The following is a 20,483-nucleotide window of genomic DNA, read 5'->3' as shown; positions in this document are numbered from 1 at the left end:
AAAAAAAAGGAAAAGGATTGTAATCCGTGGTTCTTCAGGCAAACTGCTGGGACAGGAGCCCTCAAAGGGCTTTGAGGGGTTTTGAACGCACGTTGCCACCTTCCAAGAATGCAGAAAGCCTCTTGGTGCTCCCCCCATGTGGAAAGCAGGCTCAGCACGGAGGCAAGACATACAGCAAAACTGGAGGTGCTGGACGAGGACCCGGCACAGCATGGATAGCGCAGCCCTACAAACTCCAGATGGGAGGGCAGGGAGAGCATCTTCTAGGGCAGAGTCTGCAGACTCCTCGCAAGGGCTCGACTTCCCCTGGCAAGCCAAGCTCTTCGCTTACCCTCCTCCACCACCCTTCATCTCAGACCATGATTTCCTTTACAACAGTGGTAAACAGCAGCAAGTCTGGGACATACGGTTGAGTTTACTGAAAGATGAAGGAGAGGAGCTCACATGAAAATAAGAAATATTCCTCTTTCGAACTCCAGGTGCTGTGCTACTCCACAAGCCCAAGGACACGTGGACTCCAAGCCTGACATTAACACGGAAAGTGACTCCTGACAGGAGGAGACAGAACAAGCCTATTCGCGCCACTCCATGTCCAACCATCCTAGAACCATTCTGGATGCAACCCCTCTTCCAGGACCACACAGAAAAGCAAGCAGATGTCCCCCAGCGCAGAGCTGCCAAGACATTAAAGCAACAACTAGAAACACCGGCGTCTGCTCCGTGTTTGTATGCAAACCCTGCCCGAAAGGGGCAGAGCGGGCGACTCGGCACATCCACCTTCTTGCTTTTCTACCTGAAAGAAACTTAAACACGAAAGTCATCTACTATGTCCCTTGAGCACCTCTGAAATTTGGCCTCAGTGAACGACAGCACTTAAAACTTCACAGATCGGGCACCTCTGGCAACAAGGAGAGGAGAAGGAAAAGCCTTGGAGCTCTATTAGCTGCTGGTGGTTGCACCAAGACATTGCCTCTGATTCCTGCTTCTTCTAGCCCAGCAAAACCTCTTCTTTGCCTCTCCAGATGCATGTGAGAAGCAGAGAGGCTGCAAGGGACATCCTGGAGCAACAGCTTCTTCCGCATTAACAGCCACAGAACCAAATACTTTTTTAAACCATGCTTGCTCTTCCTTTTTAGAGGACATGAACTTCTGTATTGCTCAAATGACTAGGATTACCTCATTAAAAAAAAATAGATCCGAGATTGCTATTTTCCACGTATCTCTCCCCTGCATAACTAACTTTAATTTCTAATTTACAACTACAAAATACAATCTTACACTGAAATTTGCATAAAAATGAACAGACCTGCAGCAAGATATTAAATTTTGCATTTGCACGCTAGGGTGGCCGAGGAATATTAGCCTAGCCAATACATCCAGGCCTGTAAACTTGAGCGCTAGCAGATGGCATGAGAGGAGCAATCGCACACGTCGGCAAGAGCAAGCTGACTGCAGCGCTCTGAGGAGCACGAGCAGGACGAGGAGCACGAGCTGCACGGGCACGTGGCGGGACTGCTGTGCCAGGAGGCCGGCCTCCCAACTAATCCAGTGCTGTGTGCGCAGTGCCAGCCAGCGCAAACAATCTTAAGGAAACAAAAGAAAAATCAGTGCTAGTGCACCCGTAGAGCAAGCTGGCATCTCTAACTGCTCTACATTCAGCTACTGGTAAAAATTTCTTCCCATCTCCAGTTTTTGCTCCTCTGCCGTGAAGATGGAAAATGCTGGGAAGCTCAGGGCACCTCCTCCGACCTCCCAGAGGATCCCCGGCCAAACGGGCGCCGCGGGCAGTTCCATCCCGCGCTCGGGGCGCTGCGCTCCCACGGGCCCTCCTGGGCCGGACACCCATCACTGCGCCGCGCCGGCCCCTCCGCTTCCTTCGCATCTGCCAGCCAACGATGCGCTCCAGGCGCTCCTTACGCTGTGGCCTGCTCCAGATCTCAGCCTCCGCTCTGAGACAGACCAGCGCCCTGCACACATGCGGATGCTCCCCGCAGCACCTCAGGCCATCCTCACAGACGGGCACGCTGCGAGGCCCGGCTGGCGCTGGCGCTCAGCACCATGAGGAGCGGCCCCTTCGGAGGTCACCCCCAGAAACAACACGAAAAGCAGCAGAAGAATCATTTTCTCATCAAAAAAATGATTCTTTTAAAATAAAACCCAAAGAGCATCTTCTTAAAGACAACCCCAGATCCCATACAAGAAATAAAAATAATAACAATAAAAAAATACACACAGAAATATTTTTGTGGCTCCTCTTTTCCTTTTACTGGAAACAAAACCTTCCATCACATTTACACCCTAAGCATTGCACACCCCCTCCAACCTGCTAAGGCTAAACTAACGACAAAACCTCGGTGCTAACACAGCTTTTCAGCCAGCCATCTCGAAAGCCCTGCACAATTCCTAAGAGATTTAGGAAAGGTAACTAGGACCTTAAAGAAGCCGCCTACTTTCACAGGAGCTAAAGGTGAAAACTCCCATAGAATTTAGAAACTTAGGATGAAGGACAGCTGGGCTGCAGCACTGACTTGTTGCTAGTCCTTCTTCTGTCACCTTGATCAAGCTGGCCAGGTTCTCTCACATGATTTATGCGTGTAACACTGAGACACCTAAGCTAGATTTGCATTCCTACATACCTTAGAGGACCCAAAAATTCCATAGGAACTTAAGGAAAAATTTCTTAACAGTGAGGGTGACAGAGCACTGGAACAGACTGCCCAGAGAGGTTGTGGAGTCTCCTTCTCTGGAGATCTTCAAAACCCGCTTGGACGCAGTCCTGTGCCACGTGCTCTAGGTGTCCCTGCGTATGCAGGGGGGTTGGACTAGATGATCTCTAGAGGTCCCTTCCAACCCTAAGCATTCTATGATTCTATGATTCTATGATTTCTATGACCCAAGTCTAAAACCCTTCAGTGCCTTAGACACATCCATAAAACAGGAATCCTGCTGTACCTTCTTCCTTCCTATCCTATTTAAATGGTAATTTAGATACTGGCCATCTTCCTGCCCACACAACCCTTCACCAGGCCTCGAGCTGAGTCTATGAGGATTTTTAATTCTCCTCTCCTGTCGTGTAAGCAAACAGGAGCGCCCAGCGCCAGCACGGAAGCACTCGGCTGAGTCTGATCACTGTCATCACAACGCTCAACACAAGCAACACTTGAACCTCTGCAACTAAACAGCAAGGGGTTTCTGTCTCGAGCTGAAACACTGGCAGAGGGCGAACACAGACAGAGGCCTATTTCTGCTCCTGATGTTCATGTTCAGCATGTTCCTCCAAGGCGTGGGCAGGAGGGCAGCGCCACGAGCAAGCCACGGCGTCGCTCCTGCCGCCAACACGTCCCTGCAGCGCCGGAGTGCGGAGCAGCCGCTCGCAGGCAGGTGGGGCAGGCGCCGCCCGCCTCCCGCCCGCCTGTGCCACGTGGATCAGCACAGATCGGAACCGCGTGCGCCCGTTCTGCTGGCAGCCCGAGTCTGGCACCAGAGCCACAGCCTTCAAAGCGCTGCCTGGGCTCACCCGGATTGTGACATCAGCTTAGCCCACACCAGCAAACAGGGCAAGGGGGTGCCTGCCAAGAGATACCAAACGCCAAAACTCATCACCACTCTGCAGCTCTTCTCCCATTACTCCAATCTTTCACTCTTCTGAAGGCAGAAGAAGCAGAGGCCAAACGTCCATGGACACAAGCTCAGGTTCCACGCAGCAGCAAACACCCAGCCCAGGGGCTGGTCTGGAAGCAGCACAGCAGGTGCGACTGCCGCGACCAGCAGCTACGCAGTCCTGGTTCTGCCTGCCTTGTGTATCTGCTCCTTTTGTGGTTCCACACACCCAGTCCCATGGAGGACGTGACTGCTGCACACATGGTAGATGTGCAGCACAAGTAAAACCCGTCCCATGCGCCCAGGCTTCACGGGGGATCCCAGCACCACCACAAGCTCTGCTCTTTCTTTGAAAGTAGAAGAGATTTTGAGCCTCGCTCACTACGGAGGACGCCAGCAGAGTCCCACAAAAGCCTTCTAACAGGGGCCGCCAGAAGAGCAATCAGTGGCATCAAAGGCCACCAGCAACATGACACCATGACAGACACGGCGTTTTAACACGTCTAAAACTACAACACTGCACAGCCACGTGAGCCTCCGCCAACATGGGAGTGTTCCTAGACAGACTTACACGTACAGATCGCTCCAGGACTACAGCTGGCTGTCTAGCAAGTCCTGCTCAATCCAGACAGAATTATTTATTTGACCACAAACTCTCAGTTCTAGTTTAAATTCATGCTTAGAATGACCAAATCTGCTCAGGTGCTGCTTACTCTGCATGTGCCTTTTGGCCAAAGCACCGCCACAACTCCAGTCCTGCCACCTGAAGACATGTTGGGGACGACTGCAGTCAAATTATTTTCCAACAGGGCCAGCCACAGTTTTCTTTAAAACACTGTGAAGAGAAGCTCTCAGTCCTGAATGCATATTATCTCTAATTAATCCCATAAAAAATATATTAAAAGGATGGCTGCTTGGTAGTGTTGCAAGAACCTTCCTGTAATTAATATGACCTTCGTCTCCATATGGTAATTAACAAACATTTCTATTTCCACTAAAAAGGCCATGTTCAGAACATAACCTCCCTTCTTCTATTCGCCAGCAAAAACAGGAAAACTAATTTAGTCAAAGCTTGCACTTCCACAAATGCTCTGAATAAATATGTTCAAAACTATTTTATTTTTTAATTGACACTCTCGCTGTCTAATTGTGCCTACTTCCAGAACGTGTTTGTTGAGACTCGTGCAGAGAAGGCGCCCGCTCGGCCTCCCAGGGAGAGGACGCTGGCTCCTGCCTCCCTCCGTGGGCACAGATCCCCATCCGTGCGGCCACCGTCATGGCCAGGGTCCCCAGCAGGGTCCCAGCTCCGCCACCGCCCTGCAAGGGCTGAATACGGCCTGCACACTTCCATACTCCCCTCACACACTTCCCACGGTTCAAAACCCTCCCGTCTCTCCACTTCTGCGCTTTCCAAACACGCATTTCCTGCTGGTGCCGCACGCTCCATGCTTTGCTCGAGACGCGCCGACACGCTGCAAGGCAAATCCAGGCAGTGTTGTCTCCTCTTGCAAGTTGTGCATCAACAAATAAAGAAGGGGATTTGCTAATTGGAAGGATGGTCTAAAAATACAAATAAGGCTGTTAAGTTGACAGTGCTGGCAACAGCTAAGTTTTACATATATATTCACTCTTGCATTATAAATGATTTAACTGTGACTAACAATAGAAATGAGGCATATTTGGCCATCTCACCCCACTGGACATCAAACTCTTGCAGCTTTCTGGAAATCCCAGTCGTTTGACTGCCCACAAGCTCCATTTTACTTCTTATTTTTCCCTCGGTCCAGGCTCCTGCTAAGTGGCTCAAGAGCCTGAGGTTAAGCATGTACACGTACAGGCTGATTAACCCGAGCAGCCGGATGTCTCACAGAGGTTGCTGAGACGCTGCCTCGTGCGCTCGGGGTCCCTGCGTGCGCCGGGTGCAGCTGGGCAGCAGGAAGGTTCCCTTCAGAGCTTAACCCAAAAGACACACGCGCTCTCAGGCATCAACACCACGCAGCTCTTCAAAGGAGTCGCCTCTTTTTCTTTGTATTTCTTTTCTCTCCGAGGCAGCCAAAAAAACACGCGGGATCGAGCCGCAAGATAGCAACATACTGTCAATTTATCATAAATGCGTGACAAAGAAACCGGCTACCAGCTGCGAAGAATATTTACAGCTGTAAATATTATATTTCAACTGTTCAGCGAGTAAATATTGCATTATGGAAATGTCTGCGTTATCGATCGGCTTATCAAAACAGAGGAAGGGAGAATAATTTTGCAGTTTTCAGCAGCACAGCGTTCTGCAGACATGGAGAATGTGTTTTTGAGATACTGACTTCAGTGAACAACAGAGAGATCAACTTGCTGATGAATGAGGCAAAATAACTCCTGTTCAAACACTTGCAAGAAACACCCCCCTACCTCCTACTTGGGGGAGAATGTAACTCCAGCGAGGGCAGGGGAGAGGAACAGTAAGAATCCCACAAGTTTAATTTCCATTTAGTTCAATTCTTATTAGTTGAATTGAAATCTGATTCTTTTGCAAAATTTGTTCAATATTAGTTCAATTTCTATCGTCTCTTTCCACTTGATGGTATCTCTTATGCACCAGTCCAAAGCCATCTCTGCATGCAAATTTTTATGTATTTTCAGTATCATCAAGACTCCTGACTGTAGCATCAGTAAAAGGGAAAAAGTCAAAGCAAACTCTATATACTGTAAAGCTCTTCATTTAGAGCTAGAAATGGAAAATTTGCCAGACTTTTTCAGCAGTTTAAAAAAAAAATGAAAAAAAAAAAAGCACTAACCTATATATGGAGATTAATGCAAATACAGATGTCTTGTTTTGATGGGACCCATCCGACTTTTATTAAGGCTAAGACAGATTCAGAACAATTAAGAACTGGTCTGATATGCTGAATTTTATGACTCCCAACAGGATCCACTGCCATCCGCGGGCCTCGCAGCTACTGTACTATAACCCGCAGCAATGCCCAAACACTGGGTATTTTTTCAAAATGCTGGTACTTTTTTCAAAAAATATCACCCTCTCCAGAAGAAAAGCAGTAACCAAGTGTCATCATTACACAGCAGCCTGTCTGCCAGGTGAGCGATAGCACAGATCCCTCGGAGCTTTGGGAGCATCGAGAAACCTCACCAGGAGATGCAAGGAGCCGCGAAAGACCTGGCTGTGCAACAGGACTGACTGTTCCTGGCCTGAACTCAGAACCTCCTCTGCTCCTCCACAGCCCTGCTCCAAAAGCAGACCAAGGTCTTTGCTGAACTAGGTTCATTTTAATGGCTTTAAATGATGCAGAACCTTTAAACCCCAAATTTTCAAGTTTCTCTCTAACCTGCACAGCAATGGTGCATATCTAACCCCACGAATGCCAAGGGTATAGTCCCCTTTCTGCCTACCTCAGACCCAAGCCAGTGGTAGGGGATTTGATATGTAATGAAAAAGGCAGAGCAATCATTTATTAGCTATGGCTATGGCTAAAGGAGAGGAGAACAGGCTTGTGAGAAATATTGCATCCTCCAAAGTCCACTATAGAACTGGAAACCTGAGAGCTGCTTGGAAAGGTCTCTGGTGCCCTTCTCGTGCAAGGTCTGAAAGCTCTAGACTCTCCCCCAATCCCAATCTTGGGGGTACCCCACAGTCTGCTTGGGAGGGGTCTCAATGCTGAGGCCCTGCCGCGGCGGAGGCTGCGGGCAAGGGACCCCCAGAACAGGAAACCCCCAGAACAGGAGACCTAGCGAGAGGGCGCGCGGGAGGCAGCAGTGGGCAGCAGCGCATGCTAAGCAGAAGAGCAGCTCGAGGCCTGAATAGCCCACAAAAAAAGTCGAGCAAGTGGAACTTAATTTCTGGCTTAATTCTTTTCTTTGTACATGAATTTTGCTTTAGAGAACATCAAATCCCATTTTCACTGGAGCTGGTCTCATTTAATCAGCGGGCACAATGGGAGCTGCGGGACACAGCGGAAGAAGAGGGTTCGGTTGGGCAGCCCAAGGCAGGACCATCCCCGTGGCGGGTCAGCAGGGCGCGTGGAGGGAGGGCGCCCCCAGCCAGCGCTGAGGTTCTGCAGCTCCAGCCCTGGCCCCAGAACAACGGCCGCTTCCACTAAACTCCACTGGCTCCTTTGACTCCCTGTGGCCACGAGACCAAGAGGCAGATACTGCCACAGGCCGGGGAGGCCACCAGGCTCCCGCAGGGCTCTGAGCTCTGTCCAGCCACCAGGTTACACCTTCCCCACCCGTGATGGTCTTGGTGGACCGTCCGCTGCCAACCAGCCTCCGGGCACCACCTGCCCCTCCACGCGCCTTCCAACGGCGTCTCTCCCAAACAGGGCTGCACCGGAACACGTGTGTGTGTCTGAACGCCAGCAGGGCTGTTCTCTAGCATTAACACAGAACCCACGCAGTGACCCCAGCGAGCCTCCAGAAACGCCGCACGATATGAAGGTGAATTCCTAACTCGCCTTTCTATCGCCCTTGAAGGCTCCTTGATCACCGGTAATGCAAACACTGCCAAAAAAAGAAAAAAAAAAGAAAGAAAACAGAAGTGTAAACACATGAAAGCTCTCCGCTTTCCAGCGAGATGCTGCCCTGCCTGCTCACTGCTGAGTCTGAATCACGGATGGATTTGCCATACCCGTAGCTTTCAGAAAAAAACATGCAGCAACCTGGTGTTCGCTGGAAATTTTAACATCTTGAAGCAGATAGATACGAGGCATCTTGTGGGGAAGATTTTCCTAACGCTGAGCAGGGAAGTGGAGATTAAAGGTTCGCTCTCCTCTAGTGAAAATTAATTTTCTACAGTTGTTAAAAAACTTGTTTCTCTGGGAAAATGACTCACTTGACTAGATAAACACTTCTATCTCCGCTCGGAAAGCGTGTTTCCTTGGACCCGGGGACCTTGTGCATTATACAATTTAGTATCATCACAGAACAGCGTTTGGCTTTTCACACAGTTTTAAAGGGTAAAATCCCCATACCCAACCCACGAAGGCATCTGCAATATTTTAAAAATTGCCTTAAAAAGAACTAACATACCTGCTACCATTCTGCTAATTACATCCTTCCAGACCCATTTTGAAAGCGAGGGATGGAAGAATTGGGAGGAAAAAGGAATTTACTGGGGCGTAAAATGTCTCCGTGGAAAAGGAGCATGTTTTTCAGCTTGGAAATCTCATTTGGATTTTAAATAGCATTTTACACTCTTAGCACACATGCAAAATACTGCACAACGGACCAGCTGAATGGGCAGAGCTGCAAATTCTCCAGTGACTGCCAAGGTTGCTGCAGAGGGAAACCCCGGGGCTCCCCAATTCCCATGATTTCCACCCAAACAGGGGGCCCATCAGCAGCCTGATTTTCTGCAGCCCCCCTTTAGCCCTGCAAAAAAAATTGCAAAAGCTCAAACTGCTCTCGTAGATGTATGCCTCAATTTCAGTATTTGGCTGATAGATCTGTATCCAGCAGGGATAGAAAAGTCCTTCAGAAAGCGCAATATTCCCTCTTTCATCTCAGGAACGCAAGGCAGATTTTGTGCCTTTAAAACCTGGTGGTGCAACAATTTTTTTTTTTTTTTAAAGAACGATGCTTTCATTTCCCTGAGAAGGGGCTGATCTGAGAGTACAGGCACCTACGACACCAGCAGTGGGAAGATTATCTGAAGGAAACAAAAAGCAAAGTGTAAAAGATTAAAGAGACAACTCCCTCACAGCCAAGTGATTAAAGCCTCTGCTCTGGGGAACAAGCGTTTCCTTGAAGCAGGGAAAACACAAGGCAGACGGAGGCTGAGCCCCGGAGCTTGCAGAGCACCGGGCGAGCTGGCGGCGCTCCAATCGCTGCTTCTGCAAGTCACCGAATCAGCGATGGTCTGCAAAAGCCAGGACCTACTCCTCCTGCTCAAGGGAAAAGGAAGTTCTTGGCACTGAGGACAATTTTCATGACCAAAGAGAAAGGTTGGTTCAGAAGAAGAGCACCTCCGAGCAAGCCTGAAGCTTAAAAATACAACCTTCCATTCGAACCCCTACAAACTCTCCAAGAACAAAGAGGCAACTTATGGCAGCTTACAAAAGGAAGGCGAATTTCATCCAAGTTTCCATCCTGCAAGCAGATCTGCTCTTTTGATTCCCAAACATGCAAAAATCACAAGGGCATGCATGCTGATGCAGAGAAGCCCAAATAAACAAACAAAAAACCTTATTTGTTACATTACCCTTTGCATTTTTCTTGCTTTCAAAATTGCAGCTTTCAGGGAAAATGTGTTTACTACGAAAACATCACACAGTCCTAACATTTATCTTGCAAATCTCAGGGACAGCTTAAGGAAAGAAAACAGGGAAAAAAAAAAAAGGCTAACCTCTATTTTGTATTATAAATAAATGACAGTCCTTCCTTCTGCATAAATACACTGCCTGGTGAGAACAACTTTGTTCTTCTCCAGGTTCTCACTACCCTGTCTTTTTTAATACACTCGTCATCCATTTCCTTTGACCCCTTATATGTCTAATTTGCAGCTACACACCAAAAGAAGCATCCAGAATTAAAACCATGTCATTCATTTCTTCCCTGCCCACCTCCACCCTGCCTCTTGCAGAACCGTTTTGCCATGAAATGTCACCACAAATCACCGATTGCTCTTTTTCCAGGAGGCCCAGTGAGACCAGAGTCCCTCTGTGTGACACGATGGACCAAAGGCCGGTGTTTAGACTTGAAGATCGGAGCCTACATAAGGGAGCAGAGATGCTCAGGCAGCCTGCACTGCCAAACCCGTGCCCAGGGCTCCTTCCTCAACGGATTTGAAAGTCCTTCTGTATCTAGCACAAGAAAGGACAGTAATGACCACTTCCTAACTCACCACTTCAGGGAAATCATACGAATTTCACCAGATCAGGAGAATGGACTGGAGAGTCAAGCCCAAGCCACCCTTCCACCTCGGCTCTGCATCAGCCACAGAGTCCACTCTGGCTATGGTCCAGGTGGGAACCATGGGCACCAGGGCCTATGCATTTGGAAAGGTGTCTGCAGGCCCTTCCACGAGTGGAGGAGGTACAGCACAGAAGAATATGATGCCATTTCATCTAAATTCCTGAACTTGTAAGGTATCCAAACGGGAGCCAGGGTTTAACCTGAACTCTGAATTTGTCGAGAGTCGGGTCTTGTTCAAAACACAGCCCCATCTGGTGCAGTCCTAAAGCCAGTGCAGAGCTGGCCCCGCATCCACAGCTTGGCAGCGCCCCGAACGGCTGTCCTGGAGACACCGACTTGAGCCTCCGCTTCCCACCAGCCAGGCGGCTCCTCAAGGAGACGGAAACCAAGGGCGCGAAGGCACCATGGAGCAGTCTGGCAGAGACCCCCAGAGCCACACTCCTCCAGGAAAGTAGAGAGCTGCAATGCAGGACATGGGCCTGACGCCTTGAAGAGCAGGACAGCTTCAGGGGTTTTCCTGACCTTGAGCACAGGTGACCACGAGCAGAGGCAGGGTATGAAACTCTTCAAGGCATCACCTGCACCGCTTCGGAGCGCCGCTCCCGGGAGCAGCTTCCCGAGCGCACAGCCGCGTTATTCCAAGAAAGCTCCTGCTGATATTTCCAGGCCTTTATTTGGACACAACTTCACTGGCAACAAAGATTCTCCTTGTAAGAGCATAACCTTTCCGTGACTTCCTTCCAGACAACGCCGAGCATTAGCAGAGATTTATGTTTGCTGCTGAGCGAAAGGTCAGGAGCGGAGGCTTCCTCCCTTCTCGTCTCCCCTGCGTGGAGACGGAGGCTGCGCAATTTGCTGCCCTCCGCGCTCCTCCAAGAGCCGCTCATGCAGCTGCCCCGCCACCCTGCCAGGCCAAGCGGCTGGACCGCGGCCGAGCGGCCCTCCAGGACCGGCCACACGAGGAGCCGGTGCTCGAGGCTGCGAGGCAGCTCCCGCCCCCCTCTGCAAAGCGACGCTCTGCTTTGCTCCCGCGCGCACGCGCGCTGCGAGCTCCCACGTTACAGAAATGAAAAGGAGGGTACTCGAAGTATAGATCAGCTGCTGCTGGGTCATCGGAGGAACAGCCATGCACGTGTTTCTGCAGAAATACAGCCCGAGAGCGCACTGCACAGCAACAAGGGACTGCTCTTGGTAGGATGGAGAAATGCCCGTGCTCAGACCTGCACACCTTTCAGGAAAGGCTTTCTCCAGCACCATCATTTCTCCTGATGGAGTAGGGAGAGCTGTTTCTGTGAAAAGGAACATGGGAGAGCAAATCCTTTTTTCTTTCTCACTGTCTATCTATATAAAAAGCAACTATCAAACCCGCCAAGAGGATTTATGGGCTCTATTCTTCGCTTTTATGAAGGTGTGTAACACGGACAAGGTATAACCACGATTCTGACCACCATGAAAAGCCTCCTCTTTGTCTGTTATCCATCCTGTCACTCCTAGCCCTTCTGCAGTCGCTACCCGGGGGTTTCAAGAGAACCCGTCGGAGTCCCCGGGACAGGCCTGAGCATTTGGAGGACACGACCACCCTCCCCAAACACCTCCACACGCTGCGGGCTCCAGAAATCACAGCCGAAGAGGCTCTATGCAAGTGTCGTCCCTCTAGTCATGAATCTCTCTCTGGAAACTTGACTGAAGAGCTGATGCTGCCCACTTGCTTAAGTGACATGTTTTGTATTTACTTCTACCCTGGTCTTCTTGCCTTGAAATAAAAAGAGACCAAAATGATCAGTGTCTGAATCTATACTAAGAATTAGCAGTTCAGCTAATCTGAAGTTCATCGACTTTCCCCAAAGCCACAAAAATTGCAGCAAAGCTGCCATGATTCAAGTGCATGAAGAGGACCAACACTTGCATCTCCTGACGTCGGTTCAGCAACGGCGGCGGGGGCTTGCACAGCAGGGCCTGACCTCCCAGGCTGTGCGGACAGTTCATGTCTCCATTAACACAGCCAAAAACCTAGGAATGAACATCTGGACATGCACATTAAAATGCTGTTGGCGTAAGGACAGTCCAGTGCTTTTGTCTCCCTCTCCCTGCCAGGCTTCAGCGCATTTGCAGTATATAGATATATTTATATCCTATATCCACTAACAGAGGCATTAATATCTATAGGAAGAGCATGAGTGCAGGGCATGTAAACACCGCATGGGCAAAGGCGATAAAGAGCAGGTGTAAAACATGGTGGGAGTCCCAGCGCGAGCCTCGCGTGGGGGCCGCGCGCATTGCGCGTCCTCCCCACGGAACGGCCCAGGGACCCTGACAACGTCCATCCGACCTGCTGACCACCCAGCTACCCTGCAAACACAGTGCAATGACCAGGAAGGAACATTCTGCCCCTCTGTAATATTAGACACTAAAACTTGGATTTTGCTTTCTTTAAAGAATATTTTTTTAAAAAAAGAGCTAACATTAATGAGTAGAAAATCTCAATCATGATACTGGCTGTTTTAATTCTTTTCAGAAGAAAAACAATAGCCTAGAGAAGGTCCGAATACAGCATTTCAAGAGGAGACACTTCCATGAGCTCAGTCACGACAAGCTGCACCTCAGAGCGCTCTTCCCCTGCAAGCAACAGGCAAATTATCAAAGAACAATTTTAAAATTACCTTTGGGAATTGGGGGAGTTGTGTAATCTGATTTAGTGGTTGCTTTTGTCAATAGGAAAATATGAAATCTCTTAAATTTCCATGCAAGTTTGAGAGAAAGTAAAGTAAAAAATTGGAAAAATAATCAATAAACTGATCTACAGTTTCCCTGGGGGTGAGGGCCACAGGGTGGGCAGGGTAGATTGCTGGAGGAAGGATTCACCCTCGAGACCAAACGCTGCCTCAGTCTGAGTATGTAAAGCTCTTGTTCAAAGCACCCGAGGTTCCATGAGCCTTACAAGGGTTCAGTTTGATCTCTGATGTCCTGAGAGGATGGATTTGCAATAAAAATATGTGAAAACATTTAGAGACATTAAGTTTACACGATGCCTCTGATCCTGTGGATTAGCGTCGAGCCTGCGAGTGTGCTGAAGCCTGCCAGGAGGAATAAAGCGCTGTGCCATCCTTACACTAAGAGCAATTTAATTTGTGTGTCCAGATGTTCATTTTAAGATTTTTATCCATTTTGAAGAGTTCTATCTCCATTGCCTCAGAAAAAAAAAACATAATTATGTGCAAGTCATTTACTAAATTCCTGTGGCAAATATTCCTAACCCTGCTGGGTTATTTTAGGGCAGTGAAGCCACAGCTAATACAAGGGAGGAGGACCGTTCGACACGACTGTCGAAATAAATACAAGGACTCACTCAAAATGCACGTCAAAGCACGTGAAAACGGGAAGGTTACCAAAGCCCAAGAGATCCCTCCATCTCTTGCCAGGCCCCAAACGGCTGGGAAGTGTTTCCAGCAGCACACCGTCCCTCTTTGCATCTCCAAGAGGCCGTATCCCAAGAATAATAATGCCGGGGAGATTGCAGCCCTTGGCTTCCGTCCAGACAGCAGTTCAGCGAGCACCGTGGCCAGCCCGTCAGCATCTCCTTGCCAAGCTACACAAGGACCGCTCAGAGGGGAAGGCTGCGGCTCGAGAGGGAGACAGCGGGGAGGGCTCGCTCCCAACCACGGGAATGACGGCCCCGCTCCCATCCGTGGGGCGGGAAGGGCTCGCTCCCAACTGCGGGAATGACGGCCCTGCTCCCATCCACGGGGCGGGAAGGGCTCGCTCCCAACCTGCCAAGGGGAAGTAACGGCTGCTGATGGATCTTTGAGCCCTGGATAAAACGACTCCAGCTTTGGCTGCCACCAGCCCAGCCATTTCGCAGTTGCAGCACGAACTGGAAGCAGGACAAGCAAAACGGTTGGGCACCATACTGCAAACGCTGCCTTCCCCTTCCCAAAGCCCGGGAACGTAACCCAAGCTGGCTTTCACCTGGGAAGGAATGCAGTGCACCTGGAAGTGATCACCCCAGGGGTAGCAACACGGCCCCACCATTTGCCACGGCTGGACATTGAGGAGACCCCGGAGAAGGGCAGCACTCCAGAACACCTACAACCCACTGGCACCAGCGCGCCCTGGGGACAGAGCAAGGACGTGTTGGACGATGGCTCAGCTGTCGCTGAAATCCTGCTGCAGGCAAAGTCCTCGATGGAAATAAGACTCTTAGGCATGAAGTGGACGGCCAGAAAACGACATGTATCCAGGGAAGCAGTTGGAAATATTAGTAGTTTTCCTGAGCTGACCAACGAGAGCCGTCCTTGGAACGGATCTGCCACACGCCTGGTCCCAGGCACAGCCAACCCTGCACGCTGTGACCCCCAAGCACACTGATTTCAAGCGGGAACCTGAAACCCAATAAACCTTCCAGAAAGCAAAGCAAAAAGCAGCATGGGCAATAGCCTCGGGCCCTGTGCGAGTACAAAGCACTCAGTACAGCACCTCAGGACATGTTAGACACTTCTTGCACGCAGGAAACGAGCCTGATAAAATCTGAGGCCAACCACTGGGATTGTGGAGCCGTAAGCAGCAGTATCTACACACCCAAAGAGGAGGAGATCCCCCTGCCCACGAGAGAGGCCAAGCAGCACCTAAAATGTGCAAACAGAGCAGCCCCTGCACAGGTGCCTCTGTCATCCGAGCTGGCTGTTTGGAGAAGGGCTGGACGACGGATCCCGCTCGGACTGCGCTAGCCAGCCAGCGAGCCCGCCCGGGACACCAGAACAGCCTGGCCTGCACTAACCACAACGCGGCCCGAGGCCTCCTAACAGAGCCTCCTGACCAAGCAGAGCCATCAACGTCCTCCCTCTGATCAACTCCCAGCCCACCACCAGAAGAATGGCCCGTCCCTGGCGACTCCTGCAAACTTCCAAGAGGTCAGAGGCTGTGGGAAGCACCAGGCTGGGATGGCAGAGCTGCCTCCCCGGTGTCGCGGCGAGTTGAGGACGCAAAGGCCTTTTGCGGAAGCCAAAGCCAGCCTACGCAGACCCAAACACGAGTGGTGCCTCTACGCATCGCTATACTGACTCCTGGATGGTGCCCAACACCGCAGGGAGATGGATAAACACTGGAAAGGAACAAGAATGGAAGCGTTGGAATAATATGACACCTAGAATCTCTTTTCTGGTATGATGGGCGACTGAGGAACATGGTGCAAGTCTCTGAAACCCCAGGACCAGAGCAATCTGAGCGGGCTGTCCCGTTTGCCCAGCTGTCCCATTTGCCCAGCCCACGCACCACGGCTGAGGAAACACAGGGAAATCGGGCGCATTTCTCTTACCCACATCATTGTCCCAGAACAATCCTTTTCTGTGACACAGGCAAAACAAGCACCAGGGTGAATCCAACGCAGGCCGCCGTCCTCACGGTGCTGCCACGCGCGGGGCTGCGCTGCCCCTCGGCAGGTTAACAAACCTCGCGTTCACGGCAGCACAAGGCGGCAGTCACGGGCCACAGGCCGCAGCGCCTGCCGCTGAGTCGGGATAACATCACACGGGAGACGCTAACCCACGGTGCCGGGGAAAACACGCGGGGAGTCTGGCGACCCCGCACACCTGCGCCAGGGCTGGCAGCACCTCTTGCACCACCGCAGTCACCCGAGAGGAGGATGCTCAGGGCTGAAGGTGGACGCACAAGATGACTAAAACCAAGCCCCGACTTCTCCCCTGGACTACATCCTCTCTCCTGCAGGACAGCGAAGTTGCAAGGTGCATTAAATTGCCTATATCTATGATTCAAGTGTTCTGGAATCCAAATCCATTTAGTTTCTGCATTGCCATTTGCTGTTAAACCATGAGGCCTTCCCTCGCTTTTTAAAATAACAACAGCAATAATACAAAAGCTATGGCACCCGTCCATTCCATAGCTGCTACTCGGTGGTATCAAGGCTCCTCAAACCCTTTCCAGCCAGACAGCTACTACACGTTATGAATTTCTCTTGTGTTATCTTGCCAGTGATCTCCATGGCCTGACCTGCACGAGCCAGGCTCCCTTGAGACGGGACGTAATTCAGTGCCGGTATCACCGCTCCTTCTGCTCAGGCTGCCCACACCTCCGCTGACACTTGTTTGGCTGTTGCAGTAACCCCCTCACTGCACAGGTAAGTGCAGCCTGGAAGGCTGACACTCGTTCGGCTGTTGCAGTAACCCCTGCGCTGCACAGGTAAGTGCAGCCTGGAAGCCTCGCGGCTGGATTTCAGCAGGTTGTCCCAAGGCCGCACGCTCCTCACTCATGTGCCACCAGGCTTCACCACCGAGCCCTAAATACATTAATCACCGTTGCCCCTCGTGTTGTGGGGCAAATGACACATAGTGCAAAAAAGGCCACCAATCTCCCCTGTCTTTTAAGGAACGTTTTTGTTTTGCAAGGTAGCCTGAGAAGCTGCCAGGAACAGCAGTTTCTAAAGCACGCAGCTGTCAGCAGCAAGGGAAGTGAAGCAATCTGAAAAGAAAGGATATTGTTTCTAAAATTGAAGTCATTGAATGGCCCAAAATTCAATGAGTATGTGGCATTTACTTGCGGCATTTACTTTGGCTAAGTTGAAAAGAAAATGACTTGGTAAACGGGACCTGACCACAGAGGCCTTGCGCTGCCCTGGCTGCCCAGGGCTGAATTTCTCAACACGGGCCGCTTGAAAGCAGACCGGTCCAGGGCCTTTCTGCTCTTCCTCCCGCGGTTTGAAACACGGTGGCATCAGGGAGCACCGGGAATGCAACATGAGCAGAGGCAACACACAGCACGGGGGTGTTGATCTTGTATTCAAACCCAAACACCCTCATGCAGCAGATGCAAGGTCAGGTCACCTTTCCACTGAGCGCTTGCTCCCGCTGAGCCTTGTAAGCCGGCATCTCCTGGGCAGTGAGATCACCAATGAGCTGCCAATCGATTTTTTTTCAGGGCTATTGCACTTTTTACATGATTAAGCCAAATTGGTCAAAAGGAGTTTCTAGGAAACTCAGTATTGTCAGCCCAAAACAGCAGCACTTAGATTTCAGGATCAAACCCGCTTTGATCACAACAACAAACGAGCTCTTTTGTGACTTCCAACATCTGAAAAGTAAAATGCATCAGAGAAGGAGCACAACTGCCCTTTCAAAGGAAAGAATCGTGCTAGTGCAGAAATAAAAATAACTTGAGAAACTGCAAAAGGAGCCATCTGGAGACTCCCACCACACAACAGAAGAAGGTGTAAGAAATTAAAAGGTACACGGAGCTCCCACTGCTAATGGCTCTCTGCAGAGCTCATGGGCATGGCAGGAATTAGGTAGGTCTTGCAAAGCTCCACAGCACCCAGCTCAACCAACCTCCACCCGGTAAATTCTGGCCTAGCCCTCAGTCGGAACAGGTCCCGCAGCAATATTCCGTTTCCGAAGGAGGACGGATGTTCCCTCCGCCAAAGAGCATCCAAGGCCAACACAGCCTGGACACCTGGGCAATTGGTGGCCTCTTGTTGAAGCCGCACAGCTCCCGGCTGCCCGACACCGAGCCGGGAACAAGCGGCACAAACAAACCGAACCGCTGCGCCTTACGGCTCTTCCCTCCGCCAACAGAGAGGGTTTTTTTTTTTTCCTATTTATAAGTGGGATTGGGAGATTTTCCTAATAAATATTCAGCATCTTCACCAGAACAAAATGGGAGTGAAAGCAAGACCGCTGGCTTTTGGGTCTGCTCCCTGTCTCTATTTTTCTATGTAACCTGCTCTAAAAGTATAATGATCAGCATTAAATCCAAGCTTGAAGGCACAGTACTAAAGCCCAGGACAACATTTACATTTCAGCAGGGATGAAGCATGAAAATTCAGTGACAAATCCATTTTTCTTATGCAGAGTTGTGGCTTCGGAACATTTGTAAAGACAGAAGAGGCCAGCACTGGGCGGATAATAAAAACTGCTGGTTAAACTTCTCCATTTCTATCAGTACTGCTCCACCCCCTCTAAAGATAAATATTCATATGCATAGCCCCCCAAGACAGAGAAGCCTGACCTAATATACTGCATATTTTCTGTGGAAAGAGCTCTAGCCACACACACAAAGTAACCCGGTAAATCACTGCAGCCTGTAATCATCTATACTATAAAATCACTGCCAAAAGCATCCCATTTGACGGGTCCTTTTCCTGGCCTGGAAAGTTTGGCGGATTTTCCCTGGCCAGAATGGCAGCAGTCAGGATGAATGTCTCTTGATGGACGTGTCACATTATGGGCGGCAAAAGCAGGATGCACCTCAGCCCCACAGATCCCCACAAGGCTCCTCCAGGAAATAATAATTTTCCTTTGTTGAAAATGAGAGAGTATTTCAGCTTCCTCCTTTTCCTGGTGTCCCTCATGGCAATGCGACTCTGAGGCCGTGCCACATTACACATTAAGCACTTTTGATGTGCTGCAGCTTATATATATGAGGGAGTCTTTGCAGCACGTCATGTAAACCGACAAACAATTCAGTTCCTCTCTGCACGTGTAACACCAGCAGGTTTAACAAAATCAAGAGCTACACCACAGAAAAGTCAATTCTCACGTGTCTCCCAGGCCCCTCTGAACTGATGGCGTTTGGTTTGGAGGCCAAGCTGACCTGCCTGTGCAACGCAGGCCCTTGCGACCGCTCTCCTCCCGCATCGAAAAGCGCTGCAGAACAGTCTCCGGGGCGGGCAACCAGGAGCCCCGTACCGTGCCCTCTGCCACCACAGGATGCTGCCCAGGCAGCCCTGGCCAGCCTCGGGCTCAAAGCCATGTGCCCCTCTGAGCCATTGCTGCCTGGGGCTCGGCCCCCATACAGACCCACTGCAAGGTCCCAGAGAAGGTGCCTCCTTCCTCTCATTTCTAGGCTACCTGTCCCACTTCTGCCCAGTGTACTTGGTCTGTTAGAAATGGGGACATGCAGAGGGAAGAACCATCTCCAGTCGGAGGTTTCCTGGCAGTGCAACAACGTGCACAACACAGCATGAGGAGGGTGCTCACCTCAGCTGAGCCTGGGTGGTCCTTAGGGGATGCATCTGAGAGCCCAGTGACTTCCACCACAAGAAGCAGCAAATCAGGAGCAAACAGAGCAAGGCTACACAGAAAGAGAGTTTAAAACTCTTCCCATTCCTATTTACAGCTGGCTTCAAACTGTAAGCTGCACAGATCCCACTGGCTTTGAAACAATGGGAGTTTTCTTCCCTTTCTGGAATTTTTGAGTATTCATTAATGATTTAACGGGGAGACAAGGCAATACCCCTAAAACTTAAACAGACTCCAGTGCAACCCCACTGGACTCAATAAGGAAACACTGAACTTGATTCAAGCTTTGGGCCAGGATTTGCCTGGGAATAAACAAACAAATAAACAAACGAATAAAACAGACTCTCAGGAGAGTTTTTCTTTTTCTTTTTGGAGTTAATCAGCTGCAAAGAAAAGCGGCCACTGTGCTGAAAGCACAAGGGCTGCTTGTGCAGCCCAGACGACGTCTCCAGCAGCACCGGCGGCGCCCAACGCAGCGCCCAGGGCCAGGGCCGGGCACAACCGCCTGTGGCTCCTGCCACGGAGATCACGACGGGGGTCGCCCCGGCCCTTCATTTCATCTGAAACACTTTGCTCTTCTCTACTTTAGACATCCAAACATGCAACTTAGGAAGATCCTACTACAGGATAAGGAGGAAGGAAGATTGTCTACATATGAATTTATGCTGAAGAGCTGCTTATAAATAATTCCGCGTGTGGATACATTCTCACTGCAGAGTCAAAATGCCTCGTTCTGCTTTAGTTTAACCGCTCGTGGGGCACAGAGACCTAATTCTGCACATGCTGCCATGGATTTTATACAGATGTAGCTTCAGCGACTGCCCCAGAGTTACTCCTGCAACCACAGTCAGATGCCCCCAGCCGAGCCGACTTCACCCGTGGGGCAACCAGCATCGCCCCCAGCCACCAGCTCCTCCGCGTGGACGGTCACTCGAGAGC

At 50.4% G+C, this 20,483-nt stretch overlaps 1 protein-coding gene and 1 long non-coding RNA gene across 3 annotated transcripts in view; one reads left to right on the top strand and one right to left on the bottom strand.

Moving 5' to 3' along the window:
- The window catches only part of LOC148596271 (uncharacterized), a 358,959-nt gene that overhangs the window by 76,760 nt on the left and 261,716 nt on the right, over positions 1-20,483 (top strand). The window contains exon 2 of the long non-coding RNA XR_015913336.1: positions 18,990-19,002. This is a non-coding gene — a long non-coding RNA (uncharacterized LOC148596271). The remainder of the gene's footprint in view (positions 1-18,989; positions 19,003-20,483) is intronic.
- Positions 1-20,483, bottom strand: part of LOC104577625 (activator of transcription and developmental regulator AUTS2) — a 615,539-nt gene that overhangs the window by 543,373 nt on the left and 51,683 nt on the right. The window lies entirely within an intron of this gene.

The sequence above is a fragment of the Tinamus guttatus genome, unplaced genomic scaffold (genome assembly GCF_059628265.1).
Source record: "Tinamus guttatus ecotype Peru unplaced genomic scaffold, ASM5962826v1 Tinamus_guttatus_pri_ptg000019l, whole genome shotgun sequence".
In the NCBI taxonomy this organism is placed as follows: Eukaryota; Metazoa; Chordata; class Aves; order Tinamiformes; family Tinamidae; genus Tinamus; species Tinamus guttatus.
The sequence above is the reverse complement of the archived record's forward strand: the minus strand, read 5'-3'. Positions and strand labels throughout refer to the sequence as shown.